This window comes from Falco naumanni, chromosome 8, assembly GCF_017639655.2.
Source record: "Falco naumanni isolate bFalNau1 chromosome 8, bFalNau1.pat, whole genome shotgun sequence".
NCBI lineage: Eukaryota > Metazoa > Chordata > Aves > Falconiformes > Falconidae > Falco > Falco naumanni.
In genome coordinates this window covers 26,413,494-26,432,096 of record NC_054061.1, presented here as the reverse complement: position 1 = coordinate 26,432,096, position 18,603 = coordinate 26,413,494, and the positions used below count along the sequence as shown (strand labels likewise).

At 39.3% G+C, this 18,603-nt stretch overlaps 1 protein-coding gene across 13 annotated transcripts in view; it reads right to left on the bottom strand.

The window, feature by feature from the left end:
- The window catches only part of GTDC1 (glycosyltransferase like domain containing 1), a 184,418-nt gene that overhangs the window by 100,415 nt on the left and 65,400 nt on the right, over nt 1-18,603 (bottom strand). Inside the window, exon 2 of one of the 13 annotated variants that reach the window (XM_040603003.1) lies at nt 290-376. The exons of the other annotated variants lie outside the window; for them this stretch is intronic. The gene's annotated coding sequence lies outside the window, so the exon portion shown is untranslated. The remainder of the gene's footprint in view (nt 1-289; nt 377-18,603) is intronic. 13 annotated transcript variants of the gene reach the window in all.

The window sequence follows — 18,603 nt, the reverse complement described above, 5'->3', positions numbered from 1 at the left end:
CCTCAGGAAAAGCAGGATTCTTCCCAGAAAACTAATACAGTCCTCGAAAAAACTCAGACTGTCATAAAACCTGAGCAGCTGGCAACTCTGTCACCATGAAGTATCCATATGGAAGACCGAGATGTGTCAAACTACCCAAAACGAGTTTGGATAGTGCAGAAGATGGAATAAATAATTCAGTATCTTCAACACTTTCAACAGCAGGTAGTAGATATGCTACCTGCTTCTACAACGTGCCAAAATGTAACATGCGAGTGAGAGCGAACGAGAGAATGTGAGTATCTCCAACCTGTTTTCATGAGGATATTTTGCTCGAGGAACTTCTCTTTTTAGAGGCATATGATCCGTATCAGATGTTTGTCAGGAGCAGGCAGCACTACAGAACATTAGGAATAACTTAGTGATTTTAATAGATATTCGCAAAGTGCATAGTCCTTCATACAACACACACACACACACATATATAAAAATAAAAATGTATCTTAATCAAATATTAGGAAAGTGCAAATATTTATTTCTCCCAACTGCCCTTCACACCTCTATAATATTTGGTGCTGTGGCATACAGCAACTTGCCTGCCTTAATATGAACCTAGCAAACTGCTCGCTGCAGTCAGTGAACTGGCAATCAGAACTACTATTTAAATGTTTCTGCTCTGCGTTCATGCAATAGTTCTGCTATAAAACCCCACTGCGCTGTGTCAGTCTTCTTCCTTCCCTTCCTGTAGGAAACACTCACACGTTGGTGCATAAACATACATCATTTATACTTATAGAAGACAAAATGACAATTCTGTTTCCTGAGAAATTAAAACAAGGCTATTTAATGCTTAAGAGCCTCCAGACCTGTATTTGGAGGACCAAAGCCCAAATCACGTGGAGATATTTATCAGCCAGCACTTCACCAAAAACGCAGAGGCAGCAGAGAGCGCAGTACTCAAAGGCTTATCAATAAGGAAAATGTCAGTCTTTGCCTGTTACACATCATTCCCAGCCGCTACACTTTCTGATCAGAACTTTTTTTAACTCAGCCAAGCCCATACTCGCTACCAGATTTGAACGGTTACACCGAAAGGGCTGAAGGATTGACTGGATTGAGATTTCAAAGAAATGAGACGCTCTCCTAAATTCAAAAGCTGCCAAACATATTTCATCAGACTTTCAAAAAATAATTGTTTTGTCTGTTCTGAATTAAGCTTTAAGTGCTTTAAGAGAGGTTTCCCTACAAACATGGCTGAAGATCACAAAGGAGAGCATTTGGATTGAATGTAACCCTTCAGTCATATATTTATTAAATAAAACTTGCATCATGCCTGGCATATACCATAAGCTGTTTTAATTCCATTTACATAGCAAGATTTTAAGTGCAACCTGTATCGATGTCCCATCATTTTATTTCACCTGTTATCGTAACAGGTTTTTATTTATAATGCCACCAGTGAAAGAAAAGGAATATGAGGGTCACAGCTTTGCAGCTTGAGCAAGGCAGTCCGGAGCTCCTGCCACGGGACACGAGGGACCAACGCAACAAGAGGCATACAGGAGGGAGCTCAAAGAAAGAGAGACTATCCTAAACCTGGGAGAGAATTTGACAGTTCTGAAGCTTTTTGCCCATTTTTGTTCTCCAGCTCCTGGCTGAGAGTTTGTCAGGGTTAACAACTACACTAGTCATTTACAGTCACATTTGGGCAACTTTTACAACATGGATCCTTTCCCTGAGTAAGCCAAACAAACCCCAACACTGCAAAATGTTGAGATTTTCCCCAGCTGGAAAAATCCAATAATAAAATAATATATAATAATGCTTTTAGGCTTCCAGATATTTTACAAATTCTGTTTTCCCAACACATCTCATACACAACTACTACATCCTGAAACTTCTAAATTCCCTTTATCGTGAAATAAAGCATCCAGTGCTAAATATCCATTACTCCCCAGGCAGGTGCAAGAGAAATACGTGCCTCTCAGGTTGAAGTCATATGTTACAAAGTCAGAAGAATACACTAGATTCTTTCTAATCTTTAAGATTAGGAAACTGAGGCCAAAGTTTGCTTATCGAGGGCCACAAAGAGAATGAGGACCACAGTGTGAACTCAGGAGCCCAAGCCAGACTTGAAGATAAGCAAGTGTCACGGTTCAGTGATTTAATCAACTTGTACATGATCACGCCACTGTTATATCTTAGGGACCCTGCTCACCACAGTATCTGACAGATGTCTCAAAATAAAATGTTATCTTCGTGAGACTGTACATAGCAATTGCAGATATATTTTCAGGCACAGATAGGACATGTATATGCACATATGTTCACATGCCTGCACACACAGATATACGACACACATACATAACACGCATCTATCCTATACCCACATATATTTTCTGCACTTCTGTCAAATTCCACCATAAAAACGTGAAGCATTCTGAATTAAGCTATTTAAACTGTGGCCAGGAAAATTGTTGACAACAGCTTATTTGTTACTGGGAAAAGATTGTGCATCTCTGCATCACAGAAAGCTAAAAATCTGTTCAAGGTGGCTGGCCAACAAGCTTTCCTATCTGCAGAAACGGAGCTTAGTGAAAGAGTTTTGGTCAAGGTCTCCAAATAACACCATTTTTCCAGCAGTGCCTTTGGACTGCACGTAAAACCTTCCAGAGACTCCTGCAAAGGAAACCTTATTCAAGCCATTTGTCAAGATGACCGGAGATGTTCTTTCGAAAGTATTTCCAAAAAGGTTTTGGAGCACTGGTAGCTGTACAGTCATATGGGATTAATTTTCTGTATATATCTCTATATATTGCTGGAAGAAACAAATTAACTTTAAAATTCAAAAATCTTTATACAGCCCTGTGCTCTTAGGTACAAATATTTAAGTAATCTTTACTTCCTGTCAAACACTGAAATGGATATTAAATTACATTAAATTATATTAGATAGAAGTAGTAAAATTTCTTTTCTGCTCTCTCTGTTAGCCCCTGCACCTTGGTATTTCTTGCACTGCATAGAAAAGATGAATTAATATTATCTGTGATTTAAATTCCTGCTTCCACTAAAACATTAGGCATGTGCTGGATGTATACACACATGACCAGAAGCCTGTGCCAGAAGCTCCTGGATGTCCCCCGTAAGGGATGGCTCCACAAACTGGCTCAGGAAAACTATTTATTTACTATGTTCCTTTTCCCCGGCATCTTGCGATGATTTCAGAGTGCCATCCTTTCACTCACCTTTATTTCTTTGCTTAAAAATAAATGAATAAACAAACAAACCATAGAGAAGGAATTTAACCATTCCAGCCCCAGCTGAACCCCAAACCCCCCCACGAAGCCCCCTGAGCACCAGCTGTGTGCGAATGCTGCTCTAACCTGCAAGCACACCGTGAGGGTGAAATGCTCCTCTTGACTTCAAATACAAAATTAAAGAATATAGTTAGTGCTTAAAAGAAAGGGGAAGGGGGAGGAAAAAAAAAAAAAACAAATGAACAACAAGACGGGAAATCTCCCTCTCTCCTTCTGATGCAGAGCCTGTGGACTGATTTGATAGGAAAGAAACAATCTGGTAGATAAAGTATAAAAAAATAATTTCTTCCTTCTGTCTTGCTCCTGTGTATTAGCAGAAAAGACAAAATCAAGGAGGAGCAAGGCACTAGTGACAAAATATAAAGCCAAAAATCACATCCATCAGGGTGATACAGTGCAGCACGCTGACCGGTCCCACTGAAGACCTCCTTAGGGCTACTGTTTCAAGTAAAAATTAAACAAGATGACACAGAAACAGTTCAAGATTGACATTTTCCAGCTTTGTGTCATGTTACATTATCTGAATGAATCTCAACTTTTAAAAACATCCAAACACCAAAGAGAAGTGAACGAGGGCTGTAAAAAAGAAAACAAAAAAAAACCCACCACTCATAAGAAGTAAGACTCCTGCTAGAAGCAGAACAGCCACCCATGTTGAGTATTACCAAAGTTAAGAATAAGTAGCAATGTCTTCAAGGGTATACCATTCACTCTCTTTTTATTGCAAAATTAATATGAAAAGTGCTCTAATATTCTATTGGCAATTTTTATTGACTTTACTCAGGTTATACCTAACGGGTCTTTGCACACCCATCCCACAGGATCTGCTGGATGAAGCCCAGGGCTCCCACCACATCTGCTCCCCCAACCACACCACCTTCGAGGTTCAGAGTTGCACCAGGTAGTGAGGGCTCAGCTTTACTGCAAAGTTACAGCCCCGAAACTACAGAAAGACCTCTTCAGAAGTACGGGAAAAAAATAAACAAGGTTTTTTCCTAAGTTACCAGAGAAATTTGAAGCAGCAAGCACTCAACTTTCCTCTCCTCTCCACTCAACAGCACTTACAGAAAGCCTGTTCTTAACCCTTCCGTACAGGCAAAATTCCGTTTTATCTTCCATTTATTTTCATATTTATCTGAAAGGCAGAGAAGAGTTGGGCTTTTACAGACAACACACACGCACGGGCCTTTTTTTGCAGCGCAAGAGCCTGTGGTCCACTTTCACCAACATGAACGCACACCTGAATTTCTACAAAAACAGCCATTTCGCCCTTCTGATTTAAGTATGGCATATATTTAATGTAATGTTCATCTATACATGTCCTCACTGTTTAAGAACTCTGCACAGGTGTTATTAATAAAATAAATTTATTTTTAAAAAGGATGCTATTCTATAAGCTTTGAAGCTCACACATAGTCTAACTTAACCCAGCTTGGGCTCATCTGGTCTTTAAATGACTTCTTTCATGTGGTCAGCCCACGAGCCATACGTACTGCTGCTCAATCACGCCACTGTACATCGTCAGCGTGAGGATGATTTGCATGATTTGCATTTCCTGTACCGCGTGAGCTTCAATGAGCTCTAAGCACCACGTACAAAAGAAACCACTGCCAAGTAATGCAAAGATTTTAGTTAAACCAGATGAGACTATTTTAGTCAGGCTGCCAATACTGGGGGGAAAAAAAAAAAGTCTCAGGGATATCCTGTTAAATAAGGATTTATTTGGAGGGAATCTGATCCTTAGATTCATACCCTTACTTTTAAAATATAAAAGTTGCATGAATACCTTAATAAACATGGCCTAGCAGAAAATAATTCAGCAAGAACATTTTTTTCCCCCCAGTGTTCCTTAGATTTTGGCACCATGCTATGTCAGTAATTTATTTATTTAATAGTATGTAAATGGGCTCTGATTACATTACTTTTCCTACTGTATAAAACTAAATCTAATTAAACCAAATTCACTGATTGTTGGTTAAAACTTCTCCCTATGAAAAATCTTTTATCACAAATGATCAATAAAAGTTGTTGGACAAATAACTGTGATAGAAACAGCATTACAGTGGGCTTCAATGAATAAGTACTAAAGTAAAAAAAAAAAAAAAAAAGTACCAGAGCCTCGCTGTCATGAAAAACAGAGACAGATGGGGAGACAGACCTATATGATGCTACAAATAGATGAATATCTTGCAAGGATTTCAACAAATGTTATAAGACCTAGTCAAATTTGAAAAACTACAGATTTGCTTGTGCTGCTGTACTGAAGTTCACCTGAAATATAAACCGTAATATGATCATAATATATATTATCAGTTTCAAAACTAACAATGCATATACAGGGCATCCTTAAACCTTTATAAGACCTTTTCTAGATAATGTCACAGTTAATAATGTCATTTAGTACAAACCCTGTGTTAACAAAACAAAAAAGATGAAGAAAATTTGCTTTCCTAGCTACTTTGGAGATGAGGTGTATCCTGTTCCCAACTTAAAAACAAAAGGTATGCACATAAACTTTGTGAGAAATACTGTATTTTATAGTAAGTCTCTCTTTAAAATGGCAGACAAGTTCAGAGACTGGAAAGATTAATAAATAATAACACACTGATACAGTGAACTGCATGTGATGAGCTACAGGGCGTACATCACGTATGCCTGATAGCAACCCAAGACAGTCTGTTCGAGCACTCAAGGAATCTGCATATAATCACGCTTAATAAAAACCACAGAAAACTCCCATTGCTGTTGCTTCCATAGGACGATTTGGTTTAGAAAATTAAGTGGCGCCTTCATTTTTTCGGCATCATTCAAACGTAACCAAAGAGAAGTAGAAGAAACTGTAACCGAAGGGTTAAATTCTGCCTTGAATACAAACATTCCACTTCCTCCATTGTTGTCTGCAAATACACAGTCAAGAAGCAACATTTAATCACAACACATACTTTCTATATTGTGACTGTAAGATTTAGCAATCGAAATGGCTACCGCAATAAAAATGCATTCTGTCACTTTTCCACTTAGAGATCCCCTGTAAAATGCTCTTATTTAAAGGTCAGCTAATTTTATTATGCAAAGTAACTAATAACCTTTATTAATTCTTAGGCTCGCAGTTTTCTAGCACATCAACCATATAAATAATAGACTGAAGGAAGATACAATACAAACCAAGCTCTTGAATACAGACTCTACCGTATTGGCAAAAATCTGTGTTTGCAATAGACAAAAGAGGGCATTAGATATGTTTTTTGCTCTGGAAATTATGAAAGCATGTATAGACGGAGCTTTTTAAAAAGCCAGGCTGCCGGTCCTCCCCCATGCTCCCAGATGCTGAGACCAGTGAACGAGGTGCTAAGTCCTCTAATATCCAAGCACAACCAATACTCCTGAATGTTATACAGCACTTTTTTTTTTTTAAAGTCATTTCCTAAATTTGCAGGACATCCACAATATTGGAGCAGATAACTATAAATTTTGCTCACAAACTTTTCTGCTGTCATTAATATAATGGCTGAACAACATGAAAATATCAGAGTGAAAAATACAAGTATTTCTATTTTAGCCTCATGACACGTCTTGTACAGAAAGTATTATTAATGTTGCACACTATATAAAAATGATACAACAGTATCCACTGTTTTATTAAGCATTTTTGTTTAAGTAGATCAGAACACAGCATTATTCATGTTCAGCCTTTCCGAGCACACTGCACTGGGTGAGATTCTTCCTAAGAAGCATTGCTACGCTTGAACCTAAAGATAGATAGCTATTTTTAGGTATTTAATCACATGAGGAAAAGACACAGTTTGTATCAGTCTTCTTTAATTTACAAAATAATTCCATAATGCACCCTGCGCGAATATCATCAAAATCCCTGGCACACAACCTCCGGGCTCACGCACCGCAAGTTGCGCGCCGGCTGCAAGTGGAAGCAAAATAGGTTTTAAAAGATTCCAGCAACAATAGTCTTGTGACTAAATCAGAAACAGAAGCAGAAGTCATGAGCCAAACAGATACCTATCGGTTTCCTTGGGCTTAATCTGATTAAAACATGGCTCTCAAAAATGTTAAATAGAATGCCACGTCAGAGAGCAGGCAAATGATAAAAATAGTTCATGACAGGAAATCATTATTAACCCAGCATTACTAGTGTATCTGTTATGGAAATTTCCCTGTAATTTTTCAAGGTTTCCCCTTATGCTTTTTCTTGAGTTGTCTACTACACTTCTCCCCCTCTCCCCCCCTACCTCAATGGCATGTAAGTTTGAGATGTAAAAAGAAAATTATCACTGCAATTTTCCAACTATACTCTGCTCAATACCATCTCAAGTGTGTCATACATCATCTTGTCACTCACTTTAACAAGAAATCACAGAATATGCAGAGGTAGAAAATAATCCAAAATGGGGAAGAGCCACTAAGGCAACAGCACATTCATATGCCATCGGGGGGGGGGGGGGGGGGGGGCGGCGGGCAGAGGGGATAAATTTAATCTTAATTTCAAGGACTTCCATAATGAAAGCATCTTAAAAATATTTAAGCCGGGGGCTGGGGAGCGGGGGGGGGGAGGTTCCTATGAAAAGATGCTGGGAATGACATTAGAGCTATTCTAGAGTCCACCAACCGAAATGAGAAGAACAGAACTTTTGATAATACACTATTGCAGATCAACCTTAAGGCTTTTTAAAGCATTACACAAAAAAAATAGAATTCATCACCCTAAAAAAACCCAATAAAAACATATTACTACTATCCTTCCTACTACTACCACCCCTCTAACCACCATCCTCTGGACTCTCGTGCCTTTAGAGCACTCCATAAAATACAACCTCGACTTGCAGCACCCTGCCTTTAGTTACATAATCCAGAAAAACCTCTTACAAAAAACCCAACCAACCAAAAAAATAAACACACAAAATACTTCTACAAGGTCTTATCTTAGAAGGCTAACTCCAAATACTAAAAATCTATTTTGGCATATTGAAGAGGCTTCAACAAACGTTAACAGCCACCCCCCAAAAAACCCTGATTTATTTTTAAAGTGTCACTGGTGGGGAAAAAACCCACCATCAATCAAATTAGCTGTCTTTTCATTGAAAAGAGACATTTCATTTCTTAATGATGATTCAGGCTTCTCTGAAGAAAAGTGACAGTTTAGCTGACCGTTGATGCTCTGGCTTTCCACCAGGCCACCCAACGCCCCTCCTGTACCACCTCCCGTCCTCCCACCAGCCCCTTCGCCATGGCACATGGACACTCAAACACCAGCAGGTTTTCACATTTTAAGTCAAACGCTGAATTCTTTGCCACTGGCACATCGTAAGACAAACACATGATGTGGGGAAACAAAGAGGTACTTCACAGAGAAACATCTAGACAGAAGTAGGACTGGTTCTTTAATCAAACTCCAGCTACTGCCCACCTAAAATCTAAGGGTGACAATCACAGGCATAATGACAATTTTTAAAGACAGTCACCATATGCTTTGCAAGTGTTTTCTAAGGTCTTCTTGATTTTTGTCCTGGATGTTGGCATATTCACCCCACAACAGCCGAGCTATATCAGACTCGGCATGAAAGGGAACATGCATCCTATTTACAGCAGTGCTTAAACATCATTCCATAAAGAGTTGTCCAAGACCACTCACATCTATTCTTCTTAATATTCCTCCCACATTAAGAAATTATTATCTGATACAGGCAGTAATCAGCTCATGGTCTAACTACAGTCATCCTCCTTGACAAAGCAGGGAAAAAAACACCCAACTGTGAAGTCAAGGTTCAAAACATCCACATTTATTGAGATCAGCACAAATTTATTTAGATCTCAACGCAACAAGACCGAGTGCTATCTCTTGACATGGAAAGGCCTGTCTGCCGGTATTTCTGCAGTGGGTCTCTACTGGGACACATGCAACGTCACAGCAAAGGGGACACAGCCTGGGATGCCAGCAGAAAAGCTGGTGACACTTAAAGCAGAACTAGTTTTACGTTAAGTTTTGCCATGCTGGAACATGGTGAAGCAGAAAATTCATGCTGTCCTGCCACCCGAATTAAATAACTTCTGAAATAACAATTGAGAAATATGGACTAATAGTTTATTAATTTACTACAGTATTAATAATAGCAGTACTAATATTAAGCACAGGCCACAAGACAGTGCCAAGCATGCCCACCCAGGGGATGACTGAAGGGGCAGTGTTCAAGCATGCGCCACCAGCCACCCGGATCAATGCAAACTTGTTCACAACGTGCCTTTTCTCATTTCATACCCCCTCTCAGACCCATTTTCTCTATATTACCCCAGGAAATGAGATGTGCAGGGGCAAAAATGCACAGGCCTTTCTGTGGTTCTTAGGAGCAAAAATATGTATGTGAAGTTATACAGAGGGCCAGAACACCTCCGATGGCTGAAGGCTAAATGAGTCATCCACTTCAGAAGAATGACCAGTAATTAAACAAGAATCTGTAAAGCTGTTAAGTGCAAGTATCAATTTCAAACTATGACACTGAAGGGGGAGAAGCTTCCCATGCACTGAAACCATCGATCTCTCATACAGTGGAGTCGCCTGCAAAATAACCTCTCACCTAAGGAAATTCTTCTCCTTAGGAAGCCAAACAAAAACAATCTAAAATATTTATTGCCATAAATTTCATCCCTGTTCCATAAACCGCTTAAGAGACATGACATCATGCTAACTACCTAGACCCGTCTGGTTGATAATAGTCCCAGATTTCAGGCTGAAGACTAAACTGCAGCAGCATGGAGGGGTGTGAATCCACAGGTCATCACAGCTGTGGCACACAAATCTCGCTCGCCAAAGCCAGAGCTGACACTCCAGCAATTATAGAAGGTCTGGTGGTGGCAGAGGCTGACACCACAAAGAACAATCCTTGCAGTATTTTTGTCTTCTTTTGAGCCTCCTTGGAGTGGAAGTAGGAAGGCTTTCCTTTAAGTGGGGACCAGACCCAACTGCTCCATCCTCCTGTTCCTGCACCCACAGTTCTCCTTTCATATAGTACCAAGTCTGTATCTCCTGGGCGTATTTCCCGATGCGTTAGCAAAATAATTAGCAAGCCTCCTGCCCTGATGGGACATTCTGTCCGTTTTCTATCAACACAGCAAGCTGCATCTCCCTTAGCTCCACGGTTTCTTCCACTAGACCTGTAGCTATATGATCTAAAGCCTTTTCATGCTTTGCTGAAGTCCATGTATACAGACCGTTTCTAAAGCTTTTCTAGAAGTATTTCTCCACTTTCCCCTTTCTAGCCCCTTACACCACCAAGTGCCAAGCACCTGGCAACCCAATATTTGCCCATCAGGCTGCAGACACGATTCTGAATCGTCTTGACTCAGGTTGTGACAAGAAAGGATCCCCAAACGCACTGTTCCCTGCTTCTGCAGGAGGGAGCAGATGGCCAACTTCCAGATGGCCGCCAACCTCTTCTCACAGATTTCAACATCTGTATCTTGAATTCCATCTCAGAGGATGGTTCTGAGACAGACTGCAGGTCACTGCCCACAGCTCCTGGCTACACGGCTTATCCACAAGCCAAAACATTTTGCAAAATGCAGAATGACAAGCCTGAAAAAAAGGTTAAGATTAATTAAAGTTAGCAACAGGGCATAGCTGAAAAAGTCAAAAAAAGTTCAAAAGTAGATGTTAGTGAAGGAGAAATCCATCTTAAATGTATTTTAAGGGTATCTCAAATCAGGCTTTTTCTCAACCAGCCACAAACATCCCTTGCTTTCCACATGACACCTTGTAAAGCAAGGACATGCCTCAGTGCCGGTTCATTTGTACCTAACAGGAATTAAAGATGCAAACCATGAAAACCCAATCAACCCCAATGCTTTTGTTTGCAGGTCACCCCACAGCTAAGAACAGGCTTATTTTTCAGCTTCCAGATCAAGAGTCCAGCACTCCAAGACCACTCACAAATGGGTCAGATCCAGCTTCAAATGCAATAAACTTCCCAAGATTCACTGAAACAGTGGTCAGCCTAAAGTAGCCAAAGAGTAATTTGTCAGATTTGTGGACCATCTAAGCGTAATTTTAATGCAACCACAAATTATAATGTTTCTTCATATGAATTTAATCCAACTCCTCTTTGGGGCAGTTATAAAGCTTTAAATCTACCAACAGGAAGGTAACAAAACAATTTTGACTGCCACAGTAAGAAGCTGGTATGAATTAATGACTCCACCAATTTTACAGCATATATTCTCCTGTATATTTAAGAGATTCAAAAAGTAAAATGTTACTGCATTCTTATTCCGAGTGCACAATCTCCTCAAAAAAACCTATTTGGAGACATTTAAAAGAAAAAAGTATTCTACAATAGCAAAAGTGAGTATAACGCATTTCAAAATCCATTAAAATATAAACTTCTGGTTACAGGCGCAACAATCTGCCTAATTAGTTTTTCCTAATTAGCAGGATGCTCTAACCTCTTTAATAAGACTTCTGTGGACAGAATGTTCCATATTGGTTATCCATCTGAGGAAAAAAACTAAACAAATACTTCTGAAGTACAGCTAATAGAACAAGCGTGGTTGGGCTTCATGGTCAGAAGGATGCTCTGGCATGTAATGCTGGCAATCTGCAGAAGCATGGAATATTCTACCTTAAATACGCCACCACTCACACGACAAACCCCTCCATATTTTAAAGGCAAAATTAAAGATATTACATATGACAGTTAACAAAGTTAGTTTTAAATTCCACAGCATGTGCTGGGAGGGGGAAAAAAAAAACCCAAAAAACAAAAACAGAACAACAACTACAACAACAAAAACACAACAAAAAAACACCCCAACACCCCCATATGTAAGGACCAAAATGCACTGTGGAAAGTGAGCTAAAGAGCTAATGGGAAGGCAAATACCACAGCGATGCTGTAAGAACCCGGAGCGTGGCTGCGCAGTTGTTTTCCTCCACTGCAAAGCATTTGCTTCACGTGCACAGCTTTTGTACCTTCCTCTTCATGATTCAGAGCCTTAGTGTGTACCTAGCAATTAACAGGTAACAATATTATCTCCAAATCCCATCTTATCCAATAAACCAAACCAAACTCTAATTATTCCTATACATCGATCGTGTAATTCAAAGGCTATCGGTTAAGAGAAACGCAGAGCCCCAGCAACATCTGTGGTCAGAGGCAGATGCTCAAGATAAAGAAAATTCAGGCCCCTGTTTTATTATGAGTTTGCAGAGCAGCTGCTGTGCTTCATCTCAACAGCTGAAACATCCTTAATACCGCTTAAAATTGCAGGAAGCACACAAGTGCCTCCCGCTCCCTCCCTGTCACCCGCTCATTCACCCCGCTCGCTCAGACGCACCAGCTCCACCCACGCTCCCACCGCAGCGGCCTCATCACCCACCGACGCATCTCTTGAAAGCACAGGAAAACTACTATATCCCTCACTTTTTTCCAATCAATAGCTAAGAAAACTGAAGAGCCACATGCAAAACAATCCAAGAACTGAGACATCATAAATATTGCCTTCAAACATGCCTGAACCCCAGAGGCCCCCCTACAAACCAGTGTCAATGACCTTCCGTACAACTGTTAACACTGGAAATTAGTACTTTAAAAGTATAGATGCTTACTTTTTAATACTGGACATATACTATTCCACTCATCATAACATAGCATGGCATATTCAAATCTAGACCTTTTTCTATTTTGATATGCAAAAATATATATATTTTCAGTCTATTTACACCAGAAGGAGTATGAATTCAATGCAAGATGACTACCTAGGTTCTCTGCTCCATGTAAAACAAAAAAAAACAAAAAAAAAAACAAAAAAAAAAAAAAAGAAAAAAAAAGGAAAGAAAATTAAAAAAAAATGGTAGGTGTTATCATTTCCAACTCCTGACGCTCTTTTGAATAATTAAGTTAGACTGGTTTTCCAGAGTCTTTTCCGGAAACTATTCTTTTCTGAATCTCCTCCCTATCACCTCTGCCTAGAGAACTTCCATCATCTTGGGGAAGAGCCGAGATCTGTGTTGAAAGCACTTCAGACCTGAATGCTTCAACAGCAACACAACCCACTGAAGACCGATTCCAAGTCAGCTTGGAGCTACAAGATCCTTTGGAAGGCCGGCACCAAACCTCGCAGGAGTGAGCACTACTGCAAACCCGCCTCCACCTGTATAGCCCTGAGTAGATGATAATGCAACAGTCTAGAGTAGATAGCGCTGAGGATGCTGTAGCCAAGTCCTCTTCCACACAGGTCTCTTGACTCGTATCTGGAAGACACCACCTAAAGCCATCATTAAACACAACGGTCGATTGACTCTGGACAGCTGAACGTCTCTCCCACCCAGAACCCTGGAGTTTTGTGAAAGTAATGGAGAGAAAAGGCAAGACCAGCAGGGTCAGCAGGCGTCTTCTATGATACAAGAGGAGGTATGAAGTCACTACTTGCTCCTGGGATAACTGAGAGTCAGAGATACCAAGAGATGTGTAACACCCGATGGCAAAGCTGGGCTAACTCAAGTTACTCCCAAAGCACCTACCTAACTTCTTTTTCCACCCAATTTGATAGCGCGCAGCTAAGACTCAGATGGAACAATAATTCAGAACCAACTTTACAATGAAGAAAGCAAAAAGAGGTAATCTAAGGGCCAAAGTTCAAACACGAATAAACAACAAAAAGGTCAGTCTACTACTAAAAAACAAAAAACTTCAAAAACTTGCCAAATATGACAAAATAGGTTGTTCGCAGCAAACCCCTGCAACCCATCCAGTCAAAGCCTTCATGCCCCTCCATCCACCCCCACCCAACACGAGCCCAAGCCTGTGTCAAGATGAACGGAGCATCCTTGAAGGAAAAGAGGCTAGAAGCACACATTCCTTTTTTTGTCAATGGCTACAAGGCAGGCAGAAGCTATGCCTCGCACTGTAAACACCATCATGTAGGGCACTTCAGTACTTCTCTCAGAAATAACACCTAATTTTGGCTCATCTACAATTTATTACAGTACACCTATAGCAAAAGAAAAATCTTCTAAGTTAATTTAGGATTCATTTCACTCTAAAAAATAAAATAAAAGATAACTCCTTTGTTACAATTCCCCTTGAAATTCATCTCCTGTTCTTGCACAGCTTTACTATCTTTAGCATTATTTCTCCAAATTCGTTTGGCATATAAAATTTTTAGCTATTATGTTTCTAATAAAATTGATTACCGGGAAATTTCTGCATAAAAATAATTCAAAATAATTCTATTCCTTAGGGTTTAAACATAGAGATGTCGCTATGCATGGTAACTGTCCCATGTTTAGTGAGTTACAACTATTCTGTCACAAGTAGGAAATGCATTTTGCTCACAAAAGCCAAAGGCACTATCAAACCTGCAGCAATCTGCAGAACAGTAGGAAAAAAATGCCTGCTACTAGATAACGGTCCCATTTATCATTCTTAAATTCCATCTTTAATTAAAAATGGGATATTCTCTTACATAAATAAAAAAATGCAGATGTTCTCAAATTACTCCTCTTCAATTTTTTTAATTCTTCCATATATAATATACATAGTATGAAAGGTGTTCAAAAATTTCTTCATATTATGTAATACTTAATTCCATAAAGATTTTTCCATATTCTAAACAGACACACATCTTCATTACATGCAAAACATGCCATGTTAAAAAATATTATCAGTCTTAAAGAAAACACAAGTTAACATAACTCATAGTAGGAATAGTAATTAACTGCAACAAAAATCTGAAATAAATTTTCTAGTGTTTTATCTGTAACAGTCCATACCTTTTTTAAAACCATTTGATAAATCATTGAAAAATTTAAGTAGTTACACAGGTTTTTCTCACACCAGTTTTACATCAGGAGGGCCGCTCTAGATACATCTTTCCTCATAATTATTAGAAATAATATTGTTAACAGGTATAAATTCTTCCAGTCTTCTGCAAAAATGAAATCGCTTCTATATTTTTGATGTTGTGTCCACTGCTGTTTCCCTCGTTCTTTTTTCAGGTTGCTATTAGACTGACATATAAGCTCCAGTGTGCAACAAGTAAAATGGAAATTAAGGAGACCTAAAACGAAAAATAATGAACAAGTAGGCAAGGTTATAAACATAAACAATAAAAAAAAAAATGCTTTGAAACAGAAAGCATTCTTTAAAATGACTGTGTCCACTGGACCATCAGAGTATATGTGCAGGAGGAAGGGAGGAAAAGACAGGGACAAAGGACAGAGGCAAGGAAGGGAAAATATTGTTCAAGGGAATAAGGGGATTGCAAAAATCATTATAGAATGATGGACAAAAAAAAGCCTTTTGATTGCTTTGTATTTGTCAAAGATATTCAAATGAATAGACATAATTTACACAGATTCTCAATTTCTTTTTTTGAAGGGAGGGTAAATTAATCATCATAATGATTCAAAGCATAGCAGTAACAGGTATCATTCCCAAGTACCATGGGCTGAGTGAATGTAATGGGGAAGAGGAGGAAGAAATACATGATCAAACTGTGGTTTGAGGGAGTCAGAAGTCCATCTTAAATTAGACATTTTCCGTTCACACCATAAACTGGCATATAGATTGTAATCAAACTACAGCCTAGGTATATGTTGCATGTTTAGGGAACAAACCACATCACAATGCACAAACCCAAGTATTTTACGCGTCCATTTAGATTAGCAGCTCAGTTTGACACCAAAGAGCATTTACGAAGCAAGCATCCATCTCACACCACGTGCCTCAGCTCACACCAGTGGTCTCCAAGGTTATGAGCTGGAGCTTTAGATGAAACCACACCAGGTGGTGATGCTCCTGGAGAGCATTTACTGGACTCCAGCCTCGTCTTACAGGCATCCAGCCCATAAGAACCAGGCTATGCTAGTTTGAAGCAAAAACCCCCGAAATAACGTGCTGTGTGGACGTTGGACTGGGAGCACCACTTCACTCTGCCACCTCTCCACAACCCTATCAAGCTGTGCTGCTTGTCAACAGGCACCACCTGCCCACAGGGTCACGTGCCCAGTATAAATCCATATACAGTTGTAATCCCAGAGGAATCAAGGAGATAAAACCAGAAAATACCTTTGGGCACATTTTCTGGAGCAACCACGGACCTGGTCAGCGCCTTCAAAAATCCATGCTGAAATTCAACAGGCACCCACAGCAGATGCTAACAGCCCACACAGCTGGCGTCAAAAAGCCGCTGTACTGCTTGAACTCCCCACCCGTACCACCCGCACACGTCAGAGAAAGCCCCTACCCAGCGGTTAGGGCAGTCAACGCAGACCAGGCGGGCTGACAGCAGTCAACAGAATTCTCCGTCTGTTGTCTTCTAGCACCTGAGGTGTTCCCAGCTGCCTGAACCAAGACCTTCAAACTTCAGTGTATTTGGGTCAGACAGGAGCGGGCAGGGGCAGTGGCAGCGTTTAGGCAGGTCTTCTCCCAAACCCATTTAGCTACAAACAGTTTGAATAACATAAAATTTCTTTTCGTTATGTATCAATTCACAAAACCCAGCCAAGCTGTGAGTACTCATTAAGAAAGCTAGTTATTTATGACACTGGAATACAAACCTATAAATTCAAATCCTGTGCAAGCCAAGTATCTGATAAAATGTGTGTTATTTACTTCTTAGGTGGGGAAAAAAAAGGGATTTGAGATTTGGAAAAAAAGCAGCACAGAAAAAAAAAAAACCACAACAATTTTTCCTCTTCATTACATGCAAACCAAAAGCTTTGTTTCTATCCCTTTAGAAGACCAATTTAGTGCTATGGACTAAAACGAGAACGAATTATAGAAACTATCGTATTCTTTATAATACAGTACTGTGTATGTTTGTGATTTGAAAATAGAAATGTAATCCATAACTAATCTAGAAATAAAATATATACACAGCAACCATTTAAAGGGATAGATAAAATACTCATTAAAATCCTAAGTGTAGAAATACGGAATCATAATGCACAATTTCATTACTTTTTACTGCCAGCAATGTAAATATCAATTCTCCAGGTGATTCATAAAATTCATTTTAGAAAGAAAAATAAGGATTTCACCCAGCATTCGAGAACGTAAAGAAAAACGCATGCAAGGGTTTGAAAAAACAGATTGTTCTTTCCGTGTCTCATCAGAATATTTTTCTGGAATTTCAGCAAATCTTTTATACATCAAACAGACAACTGCCATTTCACATTAGCACTTTCTATAGATCACCCAGCAGTCCCAACCAGCGTCCTTCCCGGTCCTGCACCTCTCCTTCATTGTGTTCATCATCCCCATCTTCCTTCTGCCAAATTTGAGAAAGTATATACAATTCCACTGACTTCAAAGGAAGGGACTTGCATTTAAATTCATTTAAAACCTCATTTAACTATCCAAATTGTGAAATTGCCTAATAACAGGACCGAATTAAATAAATAAAAAAAATAGCAAATTAAACTACTAAAGTTTTTGGAGGGAAGAGTGCATGTGGGGGTTTCCACACAAAAATGTAAAGAAAACCTGTCACTTTTAAAAGGAATAGCTACCATCTGCCAGCATTTTATCTGAGGCAAAGTTGATTAATGCAAAGTGAATGTTTAAGATCACATTGCTGTCTGCCTGAATAAATTCCAGGTAGTTTACTTAGGAAATTATTTGTCCTCTTTCTTAAAAGATTATTTTTTTTTCTTGATATTGGATTCCCCAGCTCCCAGGAACTTAAGCAGCCGGATCCAAGTATAAAAACATTTGCTTTTAAAGCACCGTACTGCCCAAGGACCGTGCGCACCAGAACACTGCTCCTGGCCCCTCCGCGCGCAGCAGCAAGGTAATTAATCTGCCTGACAAAGGAGATCCCACCTCCTTCACTGGCTGCATGAAAACTTGCAGGCAGTCTCTCTCCATCATGCCAAAAAGTAAATTTCAGCGGTCTAATTGTGAGCAAAGAAACCACAGCAGTGCCGTTATCCTCAATAGGAAACGATTTTGCCCTTAGACCTTACCTATTTTTTTAGTGGATTACTTCATTTTTTAAACTGGATTTTTTTACTTTTTTTTTTTTTTTTTTACTGATTACTTACTTTCATTAACACCATCTACCCAATTAAAAAATAAAATAAATCCATTACAGAATTTCAACTTTTTTCTTCTGATAACTTAAACAAAGCATCTCTTTACATTAAGTGTTCTGACAAAAGCGTTCGCAAATACGTTCTGCTACACGCTTTTCTTCAGAAGCTTACTTTGAGCAGTAACGTTTTCAGAAGAAGCTTCCAGAACAGATTTTGGGTGATATTAATCTAAATCACACAAATGCCAGTTTTACGCGTACATTC